The sequence below is a fragment of the Typopeltis vanoorti genome, chromosome 12, assembly GCF_054136105.1.
Source record: "Typopeltis vanoorti isolate ZY-2024b chromosome 12, IOZ_Tvanoo_1.0, whole genome shotgun sequence".
Taxonomy (NCBI): Eukaryota; Metazoa; Arthropoda; class Arachnida; order Uropygi; family Thelyphonidae; genus Typopeltis; species Typopeltis vanoorti.
Window position 1 is genome coordinate 140,091,767 of NC_143560.1, and position 20,940 is coordinate 140,112,706.

General features: G+C 35.5%; 1 protein-coding gene across 6 annotated transcripts in view; it reads right to left on the reverse strand.

Moving 5' to 3' along the window:
- The window catches only part of LOC150101260 (ribitol-5-phosphate transferase FKTN-like), a 353,950-nt gene extending 349,031 nt beyond the window's left edge, over window positions 1–4,919 (reverse strand). For 5 of the 6 annotated variants that reach the window (XR_016549166.1, XM_090401598.1, XM_090401595.1 and 2 more), the window contains exon 1: window positions 4,773–4,919. The gene's annotated coding sequence lies outside the window, so the exon portion shown is untranslated. Of the gene's footprint in view, window positions 1–4,579; window positions 4,708–4,772 lie in introns of those variants that run through there. The other variant, XM_090401596.1, reaches the window with a different exon arrangement.
- Window positions 4,920–20,940: the final 16,021 nt, after the last annotated feature.

Here is a 20,940-nt window from a genome sequence, read left to right on the forward strand (position 1 = left end):
TTGTTCGCTGATGATGCAAAGTTGGGTAGGGCAATAGTGAATGCAGAAGATGTCAAAGTCTTGCAGGATGACTTAGATAGATTGGAGTTCTGGGCTAAGGAGAATGGATGTCAATTTAATGTGACAAAATGTAAGGTTATGCATTTTGGGGTGAAAAGATTAGCCGCAGTATACCACATTGGTGGAACTGTACTCCAAGAGATTGATGAGGCTAGGGACTTGGGGGTGTTGTTGGTGATGAAGTTTAGGGGGCACACTGCAAAAGTAGCTAAATCAGCTCATCAACTCACTTGGTTGTTGAAAAATACCTTGAAGAGCAGAGACAAGCAAGTTATTTTACCTCTGTAACGAGCCTTGATAAGACCTCATCTCGACTACTGTGCCCAGATTTGGTCACCTCGGTTCCTTCTTGATGGAGAGGAGGTGGAGAGGATCCAGAGGCGAGTGACTAAGATGATAAACAGGTCTATGGAATGAACCATATGAGAACAGGTTGAAGATTTGTGGGTTGCAGAAACTAGTTGATAAGCAGAGGAGGGGAGATATGATTGAGACATTCAAATTGCTAAAGGGATTCTATAGGATTAATTCAGAGGATATTTTTGAGATCAGGACTGGTGGAGGGAGAACTAGGGGACACCTATGGAAGCTGGGCAAGAGTGTGGTTAGCAGGGGTGTTAGAGCTGGGTTCTTTACTTTTAGAGTGGTAAATGAGTGGAATAAGCTGCCAGAGTCTGTTGTGGGTGCTACGACGGTTAACGAGTTCAAGGCAAGGTATGATAGATACTGTGAGAATGTAATCGCATAGTTGTGTGGACATGATGTTTAGGGCCTCCCTCGATGAGTCAAAGGACTCCTGGAGTCGCCCGAAATAACAATAATAATGTCCTGGGCAGAAATCCAACAGGTATTTGCCATTATTTAAGCTTTCCTCTTTTTTTCAAATTTTCTCAAAATATTTTTGTATGTGGATAAGGAGGCAATTAAAACAATTTATATGAAAAAAAAAAAAAAGAAACAAAAAAGTATTTTTTTTTCATTTTTTTATGTTAGCTATATACAAGACAATTTTAACTTATTAATCTGAGAGCTGGGTTTGCTGAGCGGTTAGTGTATATGCTTTCCATACACAGTTTGTGGTTTAGAATCCAACTGTGGGCACTGATGTTTGTAAAAGCCTGCACTGGATTGAGCTTCTATAGTTCCTTGAGTTTGTACTTGTCTTACGTCTTACAAAAATCATTAAAAAGGCTATAGACTACAGATGTCAGTTGTGAGAAAAAAATAGTGGAGGGAATAAATGGCATCAATGGCAAATCACATTAAGAATGAGGATACCGAGAGATAACCTTATACTGCCAGCATCAGGGATGAGGGAGGAGAACATTTAAGTTGCATTGTCACTTAAATAAAATTATTACTATTTATTATTATTATTACATGACACTTCCAGGGAGTCCAAGGACTCATCGAGGGAGGGCACTTGCTCTACAGCTCTGTCTCCACCAACTACAACAAACCGCAACTACCATCATCATCATCTGCACCAACGCCATCTACCACCCACTACTAGTATTTTCACAGATAATCACAAACATCCATGCCCACGGCAGGAATCGAACCCGCAGCCTTTTGGCTGGAAAGAAGATACGCTAACCAGGAAAACATGAGTTTTTGCCAGAATGCAGGAAGAACTAGGTTAAATGATGGAGTAAATGGTAAACAGTAAGATGCCTTAGAACACAGACATACGAGATCTAACAATATTGGAATCCTGACAGATAACAGACTATGAAGGAAAATGGTGGATAGGAAGTTAGTAATGGTGTAAACGTTTATTGTAGCGCTGCCATAATATCCTGTTTCCCCACCTAAGGATATATATGACAAATTTCATGATAAGGTGTAATGAGAGTTAGGTAATGAAATAAAGTAGAAGTGAATAAAACGAACAGTGAAATTAGGCAAGCGGTATGAAGAAAGTTCAGAAGTGAGAAGATAGTCAGCAGTTATCAGATACAAGAGGAGCATAAAATGCAGACTAGCAAAATGCAAGCATGATAAAGAAAAAATAAGTGTAATATGAAAGGAAAACTGCCATAATGGTGTGCATAATAATTTATAATACCTAGAGGGTATGCAAATACTGAAGAGACTAGAAGTGATGAGAATGCTGGATATTAAATCAGGATGTGGGAATGGTTGATATATCATCACATACTTTTGGGAAAGTGCTAAACAGTTGAATCTGGCTTTGACTTGGTTAATGAGTATAACGAAAACAGATGGAGTTGTTTATGGAAGAGCCAAAGCAACGAGGCCAGTGGTATTGTCTGTAAATTGAGTGTGTTCTTTGGCCAGTTTGTATAGAAGAAAAATTTGAGTTTAACCTGGGCTATGGTAACCAGGAAAAAAGCAAAATAATGTGAATGCACAAAAAAAGGTTCTAGAACAGATGTTTCCAATTATAGACCAGTTTGTATATTATCAGCTGTTCTTAAGGTAATGAAGAAATTGCTAAGAATAGAATGATTGGATTGAAAGGAAGAATTCTCTAGAATGATTATCATGAATAGGGCATGAATGGCAGATCTTGCTTTTGCAGTTCTGAGACTGCTAAAGCATTTTATGGTAATATAAAAAATACGACCGATAAAGAAGGCTTATATAGTGTAATCTTATTGGACTTAACAAAAGATAGACTGACACATGAAAAACTGAAAACATTTTTAATTAAAAATGTTCATCCCTTTCCAACATCACCATTATGGCCACAATTCTAACATTATTAACAAAATACATGTTCCTCCCTCCATCCTACCTCACATATATATCTGAAGCACTTCAGAAAAAATAGCCACAATTTTAAAGAAATATACTGTTTGCACTGCTTTCAAACTCCATATGAAGCTGGATGCTCTTATCCACTTCTCTAAAGACCAACTTCTTGAACTCTCAGTTAGAAATGTTTGTAAATGTCTTTGTACTTACTGATTGTCTTATTATGGATAAATTGGAAGGTCTATCAACAATCATCTTGAAAAATACATAAGGATGCATTCACCACAGCTGTGGTTGGTTAGTCAGACCTAATATCTAGCAGAACTTGATTTTGATACTCTACATAGAGTGAAAGGAGAAAAAAAAGTTTCACTGCAGTAAGAACAAACAAGACTTTTTTTTCTTTTTTGATTCAGCACTAAATCTCAAAAAAATAACCCAACCTCAATAAATATAGCTATGTGAAACTCCTCTAAGATATGGGAAACTTATTCTTAGAACTCCCAGCTACCAACTTAGGCTGCCTACCAGCAGCTATAGAAGTAACTCTTGTGAATTTACAGTTGTTCTATACATAATCACTACCAGTTGTTCTTGTGTTGCTTGTACATGTATTAAAATTCTTATGATGCTATTATATGGAGTTATCCATCATTGGGAATGATGTCTCAGTGACAGAGATGAAATACTTAAGCCATTAAACTAATATTTAATTCATTTCTGGTGCGGTGTTAATTCCTTTAAATCTGAAAATGAACTTTAGGCTTCAATGCTAGTTAAATACATGAATGGAATATATCACTGTGAATTCCAGAATGTGTGAAATGAACTGACAAATAGTTATACAATACAATATTTATGTTGCTTGAGTGAGACCTCCTATGGTTTTCATGAAGGCTGACTTCAAGAAAATCTGTTTTAACAATACCATGGAAAGTTGAATATGAAGATAAAATTATGAAATACAGCTTCACAAATTTATGAGTAGAGAAAAGAAATAACAAAAGAAACACAAGTGAGAGACTGTATATAAAATTGATATAGAGGAAATTATTTGTTTCATAGAAGGGGGAAAGGAGTAAGGCCATGGTCAAGCATGTTATTTTATTCTTTTTTAATTTATTTATTTATTTTGTGCGCGCGCATAAGCACATGAGGTAAGCAACTTCAATAAGTTGTCATATACTTCTTCAGTGAATGCGTTCAAAACAGAAGCAACAAAATATACATTGGTGTGAAAATTTCGGAGCCTCCCTCAATGACAAGGTCATTGAAGGGGTAGAGATGTTCAAAACAATTATTCAAATCATGACTACAAAAATTTTTTAGAGATTATTACTGATAGCAAATATTTCGGTACTGCCAACAATTTAGTTAATAAAATTGTGAAGAAGCTAGTGCATCATGAAGACTAAAATCTTCCTATGGAAATAACTTCAATATAGGAAAATTAGGCAGAAAATATAAAGATTTCATGAAGGAAAAAAAAAAAAAAGTCTATTTGTAAAATGAACATGGGGAAATATCAGCCACAAGAGTTCTGGATGGGGAAGCATCAGAAACTATGCACGAATCATTTGCTGGGCGTGATCTAAAGTTATCAAGCTCTTGACTGAATTCATAAATCACAAGTCAGTAAATGAAATATATTATTATTATCATCTAACATCTCCATGAAATCCAAGTACTGTACTTTTCACTACACTGCAGGATTCAAAGTTTGCATTAATAGCCTTTGACCTTAAGGGATGTATTTTTTTTTTTATATAAACTTCGAAATTTCTATGAAAAAATGTACCACTAAGATCACGATCATCTACGCTGTCTGATGAGCTCTATTAAAAAAAAAATATCGTTCTGTCTTCTTAAAATTAACAAATGACAGAAAGTTTATTAACTGAATTAACTCTACGTACTGCGATGAACCTTACATGGTTCCACAGCAGCAGTGAATAATATTAACTACAAAATTTACTTTAAATAAACATTACCAGTATCACTACCTCTTTTCACCTTCCCGTGCTCCTGTATACGACGGGCAGCACAGAAGAGCAGGTTTTTATAAATAAACACTACTCTGTTCTATAAATACCGATACCATCATTACATTAATATCGACATACACTAAACAGTGTAAGGTTTGCTTTACCGACTTCTAGCAGCTAAAAGTTACCCACCCACCCTCTTTTAATTCCCATAAGGAGTAAAGCAGTACTATTCATAATATTCAACACACATATAGCTGCATATCAGTAAAAATACGGAAGCTAATTTCATGGCCTCATATTGTATTATTTTAAGTATTGTAGAGATATTGTTTCTTATTATTAGGCCCACGAAGCCCAAAGATTCATTTCAGAAGGGATCGCTACACATAAGTAAAGTACTGTTCACCAATATAGTACATTATCCACCATCTTATACAGTCTTCTTCTTCTTCTTCTTCTTAAGCTTTCACGAACCATTCAGGCTCTTTTAGCTGTCCACCTTGGACTTCTCAACCATCCCCCTTCCCCACAAAGATAAGGTGGTTAGCCCTATGCATCCCCAAGTGTCCTATGTCTGTAGATGCGTGTGCTCACGGGGAGAGTTTACCAGCTCCGGGGTACGAAAAACCCAAGTTTCTGGGAGAGTAAAGGAAAAAAAAAACTGTAAGTCCGTATGAGATCGGCTAACTGACCTTTAGTCGAAAGACCCCACATAAAGATTGTTCACCTCTTCGACGGGAATCGAATGGAGGTCCTTCGGACCAAAGGATATCGTCCATACTAAGTGAGTTACGGAAGTTCATCTTATACCCTTTCTCAAATCATAATATTTATCCATTATACGAACGACCTCGTCCACTCCCTATGCTGGCATAAAAAAGCGTTTAATGATTTTTTTTTTCCTTTTTTCTTTATCCGCTGTACATAAGGCCAACGACTTGCCCAGGTTAGCATTCGTAATTTTATGATAAGGTAGTTCTTTAGATATGCATATATCCACAGTGTGCATCATGACTTAACGCTTCTGAAAATAACTAGATAAGGCATTAAAGGAGTTAGCAATGATTGGTTCAAATCCTATTTGAATAACAGAAAACGATATACTAGTTATGGCACCTGCAATACTGCAACAAAAATAATAAAATAAGAAGTCCCTCAAGGTTCAGTGGTAGGACCTACCATATTTTTCATATTAGATAATGATCAGCATAAGAACAGGCTTTTTTGTCAAAATGATATCGTTCGCAGATGACATCGTATTAATATACAGTTATTAATATTCTACAAAATCTTAAATCCACTCTAGAGGATCTACAAAATCGGATCAATTATGATATGTTGAAATTATATGTTGAAATTGCCTCCGTAGCGCAATTGGAAGAACGACGGTACATTGCGCCCTTCGATTGGAATAGGCCTAAGTTCTATTCTCGTCGCGACGGGAGGAATCTTTATCTGGTCGATTTCAATCGAAGGTGAGTTAGCCGATCTCATATGGAGGTAGCAGGGTTTTTTCTCCCGGAAACTCGGGTTTTTCATCCCGCATACATACAAATCGGCCCATCAGAACACACGCAATTTACAGACAAAAATTACTAGTTGTGGTGGTGTTGGAAGTGGGCGGTAGATGGCGTTGATGGAGATGATTCGTAGTAGAGGTTAGGTGTAGAGAGAATTGTAGATGTCCTCCCACGATGAGTCTTCGGACTCCTTGGAGGTATCAGGAATAATAATAATAATAATAAATGAGTGGTTCAGCAAAAAATCTCTGGGAAGAAAAAGTCTTGTAGTCCAACGACTCACAGTACACCTTTTTTCGGGACCAACGGTAGGCAGACAGTTTTGCAGGAGCAACATGAAACAACCCAGCTTGCCTTGTAAACACAACTGAAGATTCTGAAGGTTGTGTCATGGTATTTGAAATGTTCTGTTGGTATAGAAAGGGATATTAGAAAAGCGTTTCTCTTTTCTAACAGCAAATTCCATTTTGCCAAATCTCAGCTAGTTAGACTGTCTGGTGAAGCTTGGTATGTTATAGACATACCCATAGTCCAAACTCCTGTGGAATCTATTCCAACCCACATGCGTGCTATTATTCGGGATGAAGAAGTTTCCACATGGGATTAAATTTTTCATTTACCTGAGTCCCACCCAAGAAAAGCTATTAGTAATAGTATATGCAAACTTGGGTTTGCTAAGGATTTTTCCCCATTTTTATCAATTTTATAATCACCTAAGAGTCAAAACATTGTGACCAGGGCGTTTTCGTCCAAATCCAAGCAACTGCAGAGAAACGACACCACATGTGCAGTTCATATTATTATTCAGGGAGTCCAAGACTCACTTGATGCTGGCCTCTTAAGCAGTGTTATTCTTGTTCTTCAGATGGGAAATGCAGCGGACTTACGTGAGTGTGACAAAGGCTAAATGGTGATGACCAAACGACTTGGTCAGAGCAAGGCTTGTGGGATGCTCACAGTTAGCCATGGTGAGTACCTTTAAAAAGTGGTTGAAGGAGTGAAAAACCACGAGCCGCTGGCAAGCTGTTGACTGGATGCACCACAGCTCATCGATGCTCGAGTCGAGCCAAGGCTCTCCCTGATGGTACGAGCCAACAGATTGGTGACTGTGCCGCAGCTCGCAGATAATTTGAAATCTGGTGACGGGTGTAATGTTCAACAACCCACAGAATATGAAATCCTGCTGAAAATAGGGAAGCATAGGGCTGCTCCAAGTACCCATGAAAAACTCGATTCACAGTTGGATGCGCCTCAAATGAGCATGTGAACATCAAAATTGCACATCAAAACATGAGTGGACAAAAGACATCTAGTCTGATGAATCTTTTTTGTGTTGTAACATGTTTACAGCTGAATAAGTGAATAATCCTTTCCCTGAGGATATCTTATCATCAGGATGCTAAAACAAGCCAGTAAAGGCAGTATAATGCTTTGAGCAATGTTCTTCTAGGAAACCCTGAGTCCAGTAAGCCATGTGCAGAAAACTATGGCGTCTATCACCTACCTATTTTTTACACTAACATAAACATCATTTCCAGACCAGGTACATCCGTTCGTGGCAACGGTTATGCATTTTTTTTAACAGGATAATGCACCATGCCACACTGCTGGGATTGTGCAAGAATGATTCGCAAAACAAGAGGATTTCTAGGTATTGCTCTAGAATCTAAATTCCCCGGACATCGGTCGAATTGAGCATCTGTAGTTTGTGTTGGAACATAAAATCCTCAAAACGGCAGTTCAACAACGTAACTCACAATAATTAAAGGATTTGCTGGTTACGAAGTTGATACCCATCACCACAACTTCCTGGATAAGAGGTGTTTTGGTGGCACCTGAAGAAACAAAATATAAATTAGATAGGGGGTCATAATATATATATATATATATATATATATATATATATATATATATATATATATATATATATATATCTGTAGTATTAACTCGAAATTGGGATATGTTCATAGTTATATATACCAAGACTAGAATAACAATTTAATTTATTCAAAACGCAACATGTGTCATCGGATTGTCCGACTTCTTCAGACGTGGGAACATAGAAAGCAAATAAACACTATAAGAAACATCCTATCACTATTAAAATGACTGTTATAAAATTCGGTTAACTTTGAACTGTAGCTACAGTCCGTGTTGAAATTCAATTGTTAGGCAGCCTGCGTGCGTCTGATTTCACGAGTGTGTCAATATCGGATAGCAGAGATGGAAGAGTCTGGTAGATTATAACGTGTTATGAGAATGTGCAAGAGAATTGGCAACTTGTCTAACCAGGATATTTAACTTAAGCCTCAGTTCTGGTAAAGTGCCAATAGAGTGGAAGGAGGGGAAAATAGTTCCATTGCACAAGTGAGGCTCTAAGACTGAGGTTGCAAATTATAGACCAATCAGTATATCTGGAGTGGTGGTTAAGATTTTGGAGAAATTGGTAAAAATTAGAATTCAGGACTGGGTGGACAGCAATATGATACTTTGTAAGGGGCAACATGGTTTTGTGAAGGGTAGGTCTTGCCTAAGTAATTTGCTTACTTTCTATAATAAAGTAACAGTGGAGTTGGATAAAGGATATTGTTACTCAGTGATACTGCTTAACTTTTCAAAGGCTTTTGACAGGACTCCACATGGAACTCTGTTACATAAATTAAAGCAAATGGGTATGGATCCGAAGATGGTGATTTGGATTAAAGGTTGGCTGGTGGACAGATATCAAAGAGTGGTTTACGGAGAAGCTGAGTCCAGGAAAAGGCAAGTCACTAGTGGAGTACCTCAAGGCTCAGTTCTTGGTCCTCTATTGTGTTTACTATATTAACGTATGCTGTTTACTATATTAACGGAACTTAACTGCAAGAAGTTAACGAGACAAGAGACTTGGGAGTTATTGTGGACAGAAAACTTAAGTTTAAAAGACATATTGCAAAGATTGCCAAAACATCACATCAAATTACATGGTTGTTAAGGAACACACTAACAAGCAGGAATAGGGAGGTTATTGTATCACTCTATAAGCCATTAATAAGGCCACATTTATACTATTGTACACAGATCTGGTCACCAGGATTTCTTGGTGATGCGGAAATGGTGGAGCGGATTCAGAGGCAGGTTACATAGATTGTTGCAGATCTGTGGGATATTCACTATGAGGATAGATTGATGATCTGTGGGCTCTATAAACTAGCTGATAGAAGTAGGAGTGGAAATATGATAGAGGTATTTAAATTGTTAAAGGGATTTTACAGGATTAATACTGATGATATTTTTTAGACCAGTGCAGTAAGTGAGAGAATGAGGAGCCATCCCTGGAGATAGTGTAAGAGTGTGGTTAACAAGGGTGTTAGGATTAGATTTTTTACTTGGGAGGTTGTGAATGGGTGGAATGCTTTGCCAGAGGTGGTTGTGAATGCTTCAACTATGAATGAATTTAAGGAGAGGTATGACAGGTATTGTGTAAATAATAGTTAATGTGACAATGTCGGGTCTCCCGCGATGAGTCTTTTGACTCCATGGAGATACCGTTAAAATAATAATAATAATAATAATAATAATAATAATAATAATAATAATAATAAATCAGCTAACGCCTTTTTATTCCCGTATACGGGGAGTAGGCGAGGCCATTTAGCCCTATCTAACTTACGGAGACTGAGTGGGCAGTTCAATCTCCACTGGTACCAATCAAAGATAAATGGCCCAAGACTATCACTAATTATGCAGTATACAGTGAAGAGAGACGGATCAAATGTGCCGCCATTTCGTGGTCCCTGACCCTAACACAATATATTTAATCTCTGAAATAATGTGGGTTCTACGGTCGATTTTCTTGCGTTTACGGGAAGAAAAACCCGAGTTTCCGGGAGGAAAAACCCGCTTGCCCGTGCCAGAGATCGACTAACTCGGGAACAGGACGAAAAAAGGCTTAGGAAAATTTCCTCTAGTTGGCGACTAGACTCGAAAACACCACATCCACTGAGCTACACAGGCCTAATAATAATAATAATAATAATAATAATAATAATAATAATAATAATAATAATAATAATAATAATAATAATAATAATAATAATAATAATAATTTTTTTAATAATAATAAATTTATTGATTGCTAAAATATTTATACATACAATAAACATCTTGTGTAACATTGCACCTTATAATTTTACAGAGTTCAGCAATTCATACACTGGATTTCAATTAAAATTTTTAACAATAATTTTTTGCCTTTATATTATGTATTTGCAACACATGTTCTTCTAATATTAACGATGCAGATTAGACAGAATTTTTTGTATAATTTTTTATTTTATTCATCATCATCATCAACATCATCATCATCATCATAAGTATCAAGGTTTTAGGACTGGCATGGCCTGTTCCGGCCATAGAAGTCATCGTTGAGTCGTATAAGAGGACGTCCTGGTTTTCTTTTTCCTAATGGCTTGTACTTTAAGGCTTGTTTTGGTAAGCTTTCTGTTTTCATTCTTTGAATGTGTTCCATCCATTCATGTTTATATTTTTTAATTTTTTCTTTATTTATTTGTTTATTTATTCATCTATTTGTGTTGTTGCTACTGTTTATGAATGGGATGCTAGTGATTTGTAATGTGTATATTAGTGTTAATGGTTTCTTAACTTTATTGGTATATTTTCCAGAGTTCGTTTTTTAATGTTCTGTAGTTATCTACTTGTTTAAACTTTCCTGGTAGGTTGTTGAGTTGCGTGGGTATCTGATGTGATCTCACAAAAGATCCGAATACACACAAATAGCTTCCGTTCATAGCGTTTGTGGGTGTAAAACACGAAAATAACGTTTCCGTGAAATTTTGCAAAAAGTCAATTTTTTCGTGTTTTTTAGTCAAAAGCAGCTTGTTTTCACTCTTACAGCACGAATACGCTGATACTCGCTGGAAAATGATCCGATCGATATGAAACTTTTTATATAGGCATAGGGCAGTGCAATCTATCAAACTGCGCTAATAAGAACTTAATCGGGTGATATGCAAATTTTTAAAAATTCAACATTAGTTCGATAACAGCGCCCTCTAACGACATAATGTCCAAACAAGGTATAAAGCACTATACTATGTATTGCTGGTTTCTTTAACAACCTCTGCGTTAAATTATGTGCCATATAACGAAATATACTTAAATACACTCAAATAGCTTCATTAGATAGCGTTTGTGTGTGTAAAACACGAAAATAACGTTTCCGTGAAATTTTGCAAAAAGTCAATTTTTTCGTGTTTTTTAGTCAAAAGCAGCTTGTTTTCACTCTTACAGCACGAATACGCCGATACTCGCTGGAAAATGATCCGATCGATATGAAACTTTTTATATAGGCATAGGGCAGTGCTATCTATCAAACTGCGCTAATAAGAACTTAATCCGGTGATATGCAAATTTTTAAAAAATTCAACATTAGTTCGATAACAGCGCCCTCTAACGACATAATGTCCAAACAAGGTATAAAGCACTATACTATGTATTGCTGGTTTCTTTAACAACCTCTGCGTTAAATTATGTGCCATATAACGAAATATACTTAAATACACTCAAATAGCTTCATTAGATAGCGTTTGTGTGTGTAAAACACGAAAATAACGTTTCCGTGAAATTTTGCAAAAAGTCAATTTTTTCGTGTTTTTTAGTCAAAAGCAGCTTGTTTTCACTCTTACAGCACGAATACGCTGATACTCGCTGGAAAATGATCCGATCGATATGAAACTTTTTATATAGGCATAGGGCAGTGCTATCTATCAAACTGCGCTAATAAGAACTTAATCGGGTGATATGCAAATTTTTAAAAAATTCAACATTAGTTCGATAACAGCGCCCTCTAACGACATAATGTCCAAACAAGGTATAAAGCACTATACTATGTATTGCTGGTTTCTTTAACAACCTCTGCGTTAAATTATGTGCCATATAACGAAATATACTTAAATACACTCAAATAGCTTCATTAGATAGCGTTTGTGTGTGTAAAACACGAAAATAACGTTTCCGTGAAATTTTGCAAAAAGTCAATTTTTTCGTGTTTTTTAGTCAAAAGCAGCTTGTTTTCACTCTTACAGCACGAATACGCTGATACTCGCTGGAAAATGATCCGATCGATATGAAACTTTTTATATAGGCATAGGGCAGTGCTATCTATCAAACTGCGCTAATAAGAACTTAATCCGGTGATATGCAAATTTTTAAAAAATTCAACATTAGTTCGATAACAGCGCCCTCTAACGACATAATGTCCAAACAAGGTATAAAGCACTATACTATGTATTGCTGGTTTCTTTAACAACCTCTGCGTTAAATTATGTGCCATATAACGAAATATACTTAAATACACTCAAATAGCTTCATTAGATAGCGTTTGTGTGTGTAAAACACGAAAATAACGTTTCCGTGAAATTTTGCAAAAAGTCAATTTTTTCGTGTTTTTTAGTCAAAAGCAGCTTGTTTTCACTCTTACAGAACGAATACGCTGATACTCGCTGGAAAATGATCCGATCGATATGAAACTTTTTATATAGGCATAGGGCAGTGCTATCTATCAAACTGCGCTAATAAGAACTTAATCCGGTGATATGCAAATTTTTAAAAAATTCAACATTAGTTCGATAACAGCGCCCTCTAACGACATAATGTCCAAACAAGGTATAAAGCACTATACTATGTATTGCTGGTTTCTTTAACAACCTCTGCGTTAAATTATGTGCCATATAACGAAATATACTTAAATACACTCAAGTAGCTTCATTAGATAGCGTTTGTGTGTGTAAAACACGAAAATAACGTTTCCGTGAAATTTTGCAAAAAGTCAATTTTTTCGTGTTTTTTAGTCAAAAGCAGCTTGTTTTCACTCTTACAGCACGAATACGCCGATACTCGCTGGAAAATGATCCGATCGATATGAAACTTTTTATATAGGCATAGGGCAGTGCTATCTATCAAACTGCGCTAATAAGAACTTAATCCTGTGATATGCAAATTTTTAAAAATTCAACATTAGTTCGATAACAGCGCCCTCTAACGACATAATGTCCAAATAAGGTATAAAGCACTATACTATGTATTGCTGGTTTCTTTAACAACCTCTGCGTTAAATTATGTGCCATATAACGAAATATACTTAAATACACTCAAATAGCTTCATTAGATAGCGTTTGTGTGTGTAAAACACGAAAATAACGTTTCCGTGAAATTTTGCAAAAAGTCAATTTTTTCGTGTTTTTTAGTCAAAAGCAGCTTGTTTTCACTCTTACAGCACGAATACGCTGATACTCGCTGGAAAATGATCCGATCGATATGAAACTTTTTATATAGGCATAGGGCAGTGCTATCTATCAAACTGCGTTAATAAGAACTTAATCCGGTGATATGCAAATTTTTAAAAAATTCAACATTAGTTCGATAACAGCGCCCTCTAACGACATAATGTCCAAATAAGGTTTAAAGTATAAAGCACTATACTATGTATTGCTGGTTTCTTTAACAACCTCTGCGTTAAATTATGTGCCATATAACGAAATATACTTAAATACACTCAAATAGCTTCATTAGATAGCGTTTGTGTGTGTAAAACACGAAAATAACGTTTCCGTGAAATTTTGCAAAAAGTCAATTTTTTCGTGTTTTTTAGTCAAAAGCAGCTTGTTTTCACTCTTACAGCACGAATACGCTGATACTCGCTGGAAAATGATCCGAGTGATATGAAACTTTTTACATAGGCATAGGGCAGTGTTATCTCTCAAACTGCGCTAATAAGAACTTAATCGGGTGATATGCAAATTTTTAAAATATTCAACATTAGTTCGATAACAGCGCCCTCTAACGACATAATGTCCAAATAAGGTATAAAGCATCATACTCTGTATTGCTGGTTTCTTTAACAACCTCTGCGTTAAATTATGTGCCATATAACGAAATATACTTAAATACACTCAAATAGCTTCATTAGATAGCGTTTGTGTGTGTAAAACACGAAAATAACGTTTCCGTGAAATTTTGCAAAAAGTGAATTTTTTCGTGTTTTTTAGTCAAAAGCAGCTTGTTTTCACTTTTACAGCACGAATACGCTGATACTCGCTGGAAAATGATCCGATCGATATGAAACTTTTTATATAGGCATAGGGCAGTGCTATCTATCAAACTGCGCTAATAAGAACTTAATCCGGTGATATGCAAATTTTTAAAAAATTCAACATTAGTTCGATAACAGCGCCCTCTAACGACATAATGTCCAAATAAGGTATAAAGCACTATACTATGTATTGCTGGTTTCTTTAACAACCTCTGCGTTAAATTATGTGCCATATAACGAAATATACTTAAATACACTCAAGTAGCTTCATTAGATAGCGTTTGTGTGTGTAAAACACGAAAATAACGTTTCCGTGAAATTTTGCAAAAAGTCAATTTTTTCGTGTTTTTTAGTCAAAAGCAGCTTGTTTTCACTCTTACAGCACGAATACGCCGATACTCGCTGGAAAATGATCCGATCGATATGAAACTTTTTATATAGGCATAGGGCAGTGCTATCTATCAAACTGCGCTAATAAGAACTTAATCCGGTGATATGCAAATTTTTAAAAAATTCAACATTAGTTCGATAACAGCGCCCTCTAACGACATAATGTCCAAACAAGGTATAATGCATTATACTCTGTATTGCTGGTTTCTTTAACAACCTCTGCGTTAAATTATGTGCCATATAACGAAATATACTTAAATACACTCAAATAGCTTCATTAGATAGCGTTTGTGTGTGTAAAACACGAAAATAACGTTTCCGTGAAATTTTGCAAAAAGTCAATTTTTTCGTGTTTTTTAGTCAAAAGCAGCTTGTTTTCACTCTTACAGCACGAATACGCTGATACTCGCTGGAAAATGATCCGATCGATATGAAACTTTTTATATAGGCATAGGGCAGTGCTATCTATCAAACTGCGCTAATAAGAACTTAATCCTGTGATATGCAAATTTTTAAAAATTCAACATTAGTTCGATAACAGCGCCCTCTAACGACATAATGTCCAAATAAGGTATAAAGCACTATACTATGTATTGCTGGTTTCTTTAACAACCTCTGCGTTAAATTATGTGCCATATAACGAAATATACTTAAATACACTCAAGTAGCTTCATTAGATAGCGGTTGTGTGTGTAAAACACGAAAATAACGTTTCCGTGAAATTTTGCAAAAAGTGAATTTTTTCGTGTTTTTTAGTCAAAAGCAGCTTGTTTTCACTCTTACAGCACGAATACGCTGATACTCGCTGGAAAATGATCCGATCGATATGAAACTTTTTATATAGGCATAGGGCAGTGCGATCTATCAAACTGCGCTAATAAGAACTTAATCCGGTGATATGCAAATTTTTAAAAAATTCAACATTAGTTCGATAACAGCGCCCTCTAACGACATAATGTCCAAACAAGGTATAAAGCACTATACTATGTATTGCTGGTTTCTTTAACAACCTCTGCGTTAAATTATGTGCCATATAACGAAATATACTTAAATACACTCAAATAGCTTCATTAGATAGCGTTTGTGTGTGTAAAACACGAAAATAACGTTTCCGTGAAATTTTGCAAAAAGTCAATTTTTTCGTGTTTTTTAGTCAAAAGCAGCTTGTTTTCACTCTTACAGCACGAATACGCTGATACTCGCTGGAAAATGATCCGATCGATATGAAACTTTTTATATAGGCATAGGGCAGTGCTATCTATCAAACTGCGCTAATAAGAACTTAATCGGGTGATATGCAAATTTTTAAAAAATTCAACATTAGTTCGATAACAGCGCCCTCTAACGACATAATGTCCAAACAAGGTATAAAGCACTATACTATGTATTGCTGGTTTCTTTAACAACCTCTGCGTTAAATTATGTGCCATATAACGAAATATACTTAAATACACTCAAATAGCTTCATTAGATAGCGTTTGTGTGTGTAAAACACGAAAATAACGTTTCCGTGAAATTTTGCAAAAAGTCAATTTTTTCGTGTTTTTTAGTCAAAAGCAGCTTGTTTTCACTCTTACAGCACGAATACGCCGATACTCGCTGGAAAATGATCCGATCGATATGAAACTTTTTATATAGGCATAGGGCAGTGCTATCTATCAAACTGCGCTAATAAGAACTTAATCCGGTGATATGCAAATTTTTAAAAAATTCAACATTAGTTCGATAACAGCGCCCTCTAACGACATAATGTCCAAACAAGGTATAAAGCACTATACTATGTATTGCTGGTTTCTTTAACAACCTCTGCGTTAAATTATGTGCCATATAACGAAATATACTTAAATACACTCAAATAGCTTCATTAGATAGCGTTTGTGTGTGTAAAACACGAAAATAACGTTTCCGTGAAATTTTGCAAAAAGTCAATTTTTTCGTGTTTTTTAGTCAAAAGCAGCTTGTTTTCACTCTTACAGCACGAATACGCCGATACTCGCTGGAAAATGATCCGATCGATATGAAACTTTTTATATAGGCATAGGGCAGTGCTATCTATGAAACTGCGCTAATAAGAACTTAATCCGGTGATATGCAAATTTTTAAAAAATTCAACATTAGTTCGATAACAGCGCCCTCTAACGACATAATGTCCAAACAAGGTATAAAGCACTATACTATGTATTGCTGGTTTCTTTAACAACCTCTGCGTTAAATTATGTGCCATATAACGAAATATACTTAAATACACTCAAATAGCTTCATTAGATAGCGTTTGTGTGTGTAAAACACGAAAATAACGTTTCCGTGAAATTTTGCAAAAAGTGAATTTTTTCGTGTTTTTTAGTCACAAGCAGCTTGTTTTCACTCTTACAGCACGAATACGCTGATACTCGCTGGAAAATGATCCGATCGATATGAAACTTTTTATATAGGCATAGGGCAGTGCGATCTATCAAACTGCGCTAATAAGAACTTAATCCGGTGATATGCAAATTTTTAAAAAATTCAACATTAGTTCGATAACAGCGCCCTCTAACGACATAATGTCCAAACAAGGTATAAAGCACTGTACTATGTATTGCTGGTTTCTTTAACAACCTCTGCGTTAAATTATGTGCCATATAACGAAATATACTTAAATACACTCAAATAGCTTCATTAGATAGCGTTTGTGTGTGTAAAACACGAAAATAACGTTTCCGTGAAATTTTGCAAAAAGTCAATTTTTTCGTGTTTTTTAGTCAAAAGCAGCTTGTTTTCACTCTTACAGCACGAATACGCTGATACTCGCTGGAAAATGATCCGATCGATAGGAAACTCTTTATATAGGCATAGTGCAGTGCTATCTATCAAACTGCGCTAATAAGAACTTAATCCTGTGATATGCAAATTTTTAAAAATTCAACATTAGTTCGATAACAGCGCCCTCTAACGACATAATGTCCAAATAAGGTATAAAGCACTATACTATGTATTGCTGGTTTCTTTAACAACCTCTGCGTTAAATTATGTGCCATATAACGAAATATACTTAAATACACTCAAATAGCTTCATTAGATAGCGTTTGTGTGTGTAAAACACGAAAATAACGTTTCCGTGAAATTTTGCAAAAAGTCAATTTTTTCGTGTTTTTTAGTCAAAAGCAGCTTGTTTTCACTCTTACAGCACGAATACGCTGATACTCGCTGGAAAATGATCCGATCGATATGAAACTTTTTATATAGGCATAGGGCAGTGCTATCTATCAAACTGCGCTAATAAGAACTTAATCCGGTGATATGCAAATTTTTAAAAAATTCAACATTAGTTCGATAACAGCGCCCTCTAACGACATAATGTCCAAACAAGGTATAAAGCACTATACTATGTATTGCTGGTTTCTTTAACAACCTCTGCGTTAAATTATGTGCCATATAACGAAATATACTTAAATACACTCAAATAGCTTCATTAGATAGCGTTTGTGTGTGTAAAACACGAAAATAACGTTTCCGTGAAATTTTGCAAAAAGTCAATTTTTTCGTGTTTTTTAGTCAAAAGCAGCTTGTTTTCACTCTTACAGCACGAATACGCCGATACTCGCTGGAAAATGATCCGATCGATATGAAACTTTTTATATAGGCATAGGGCAGTGCTATCTATGAAACTGCGCTAATAAGAACTTAATCCGGTGATATGCAAATTTTTAAAAAATTCAACATTAGTTCGATAACAGCGCCCTCTAACGACATAATGTCCAAATAAGGTATAAAGCACTATACTATGTATTGCTGGTTTCTTTAACAACCTCTGCGTTAAATTATGTGCCATATAACGAAATATACTTAAATACACTCAAATAGCTTCATTAGATAGCGTTTGTGTGTGTAAAACACGAAAATAACGTTTCCGTGAAATTTTGCAAAAAGTGAATTTTTTCGTGTTTTTTAGTCAAAAGCAGCTTGTTTTCACTCTTACAGCACGAATACGCTGATACTCGCTGGAAAATGATCCGATCGATATGAAACTTTTTATATAGGCATAGGGCAGTGCGATCTATCAAACTGCGCTAATAAGAACTTAATCCGGTGATATGCAAATTTTTAAAAAATTCAACATTAGTTCGATAACAGCGCCCTCTAACGACATAATGTCCAAACAAGGTATAAAGCACTATACTATGTATTGCTGGTTTCTTTAACAACCTCTGCGTTAAATTATGTGCCATATAACGAAATATACTTAAATACACTCAAATAGCTTCATTAGATAGCGTTTGTGTGTGTAAAACACGAAAATAACGTTTCCGTGAAATTTTGCAAAAAGTCAATTTTTTCGTGTTTTTTAGTCAAAAGCAGCTTGTTTTCACTCTTACAGCACGAATACGCCGATACTCGCTGGAAAATGATCCGATCGATATGAAACTTTTTATATAGGCATAGGGCAGTGCTATCTATCAAACTGCGCTAATAAGAACTTAATCGGGTGATATGCAAATTTTTAAAATATTCAACATTAGTTCGATAACAGCGCCCTCTAACGACATAATGTCCAAATAAGGTATAAAGCACTATACTATGTATTGCTGGTTTCTTTAACAACCTCTGCGTTAAATTATGTGCCATATAACGAAATATACTTAAATACACTCAAATAGCTTCATTAGATAGCGTTTGTGTGTGTAAAACACGAAAATAACGTTTCCGTGAAATTTTGCAAAAAGTCAATTTTTTCGTGTTTTTTAGTCAAAAGCAGCTTGTTTTCACTCTTACAGAACGAATACGCTGATACTCGCTGGAAAATGATCCGATCGATATGAAACTTTTTATATAGGCATAGGGCAGTGCTATCTATCAAACTGCGCTAATAAGAACTTAATCGGGTGATATGCAAATTTTTAAAAAATTCAACATTAGTTCGATAACAGCGCCCTCTAACGACATAATGTCCAAATAAGGTATAAAGCATTATACTATGTATTGCTGGTTTCTTTAACAACCTCTGCGTTAAATTATGTGCCATATAACGAAATATACTTAAATACACTCAAATAGCTTCATTAGATAGCGTTTGTGTGTGTAAAACACGAAAATAACGTTTCCGTGAAATTTTGCAAAAAGTCAATTTTTTCGTGTTTTTTAGTCAAAAGCAGCTTGTTTTCACTCTTACAGCACGAATACGCTGATACTCGCTGGAAAATGATCCGATCGATATGAAACTTTTTATATAGGCATAGGGCAGTGCTATCTATCAAACTGCGCTAATAAGAACTTAATCCGGTGATATGCAAATTTTTAAAAAATTCAACATTAGTTCGATAACAGCGCCCTCTAACGACATAATGTCCAAACAAGGTATAAAGCACTGTACTATGTATTGCTGGTTTCTTTAACAACCTCTGCGTTAAATTATGTGCCATATAACGAAATATACTTAAATACACTCAAATAGCTTCATTAGATAGCGTTTGTGTGTGTAAAACACGAAAATAACGTTTCCGTGAAATTTTGCAAAAAGTGAATTTTTTCGTGTTTTTTAGTCAAAAGCAGCTTGTTTTCACTCTTACAGCACGAATACGCTGATACTCGCTGGAAAATGATCCGATCGATATGAAACTTTTTATATAGGCATAGGGCAGTGCAATCTATCAAACTGCGCTAATAAGAACTTAATCCGGTGATATGCAAATTTTTAAAAAATTCAACATTAGTTCGATAACAGCGCCCTCTAACGACATAATGTCCAAACAAGGTATAAAGCACTATACTATGTATTGCTGGTTTCTTTAACAACCTCTGCGTTAAATTATGTGCCATATAACGAAATATACTTAAATACACTCAAATAGCTTCATTAGATAGCGTTTGTGTGTGTAAAACACGAAAATAACGTTTCCGTGAAATTTTGCAAAAAGTCAATTTTTTCGTGTTTTTTAGTCAAAAGCAGCTTGTTTTCACTCTTACAGCACGAATACGCTGATACTCGCTGGAAAATGATCCGATCGATATGAAACTTTTTATATAGGCATAGGGCAGTGCTATCTATCAAACTGCGCTAATAAGAACTTAATCCGGTGATATGCAAATTTTTAAAAAATTCAACATTAGTTCGATAACAGCGCCCTCTAACGACATAATGTCCAAACAAGGTATAAAGCACTATACTATGTATTGCTGGTTTCTTTAACAA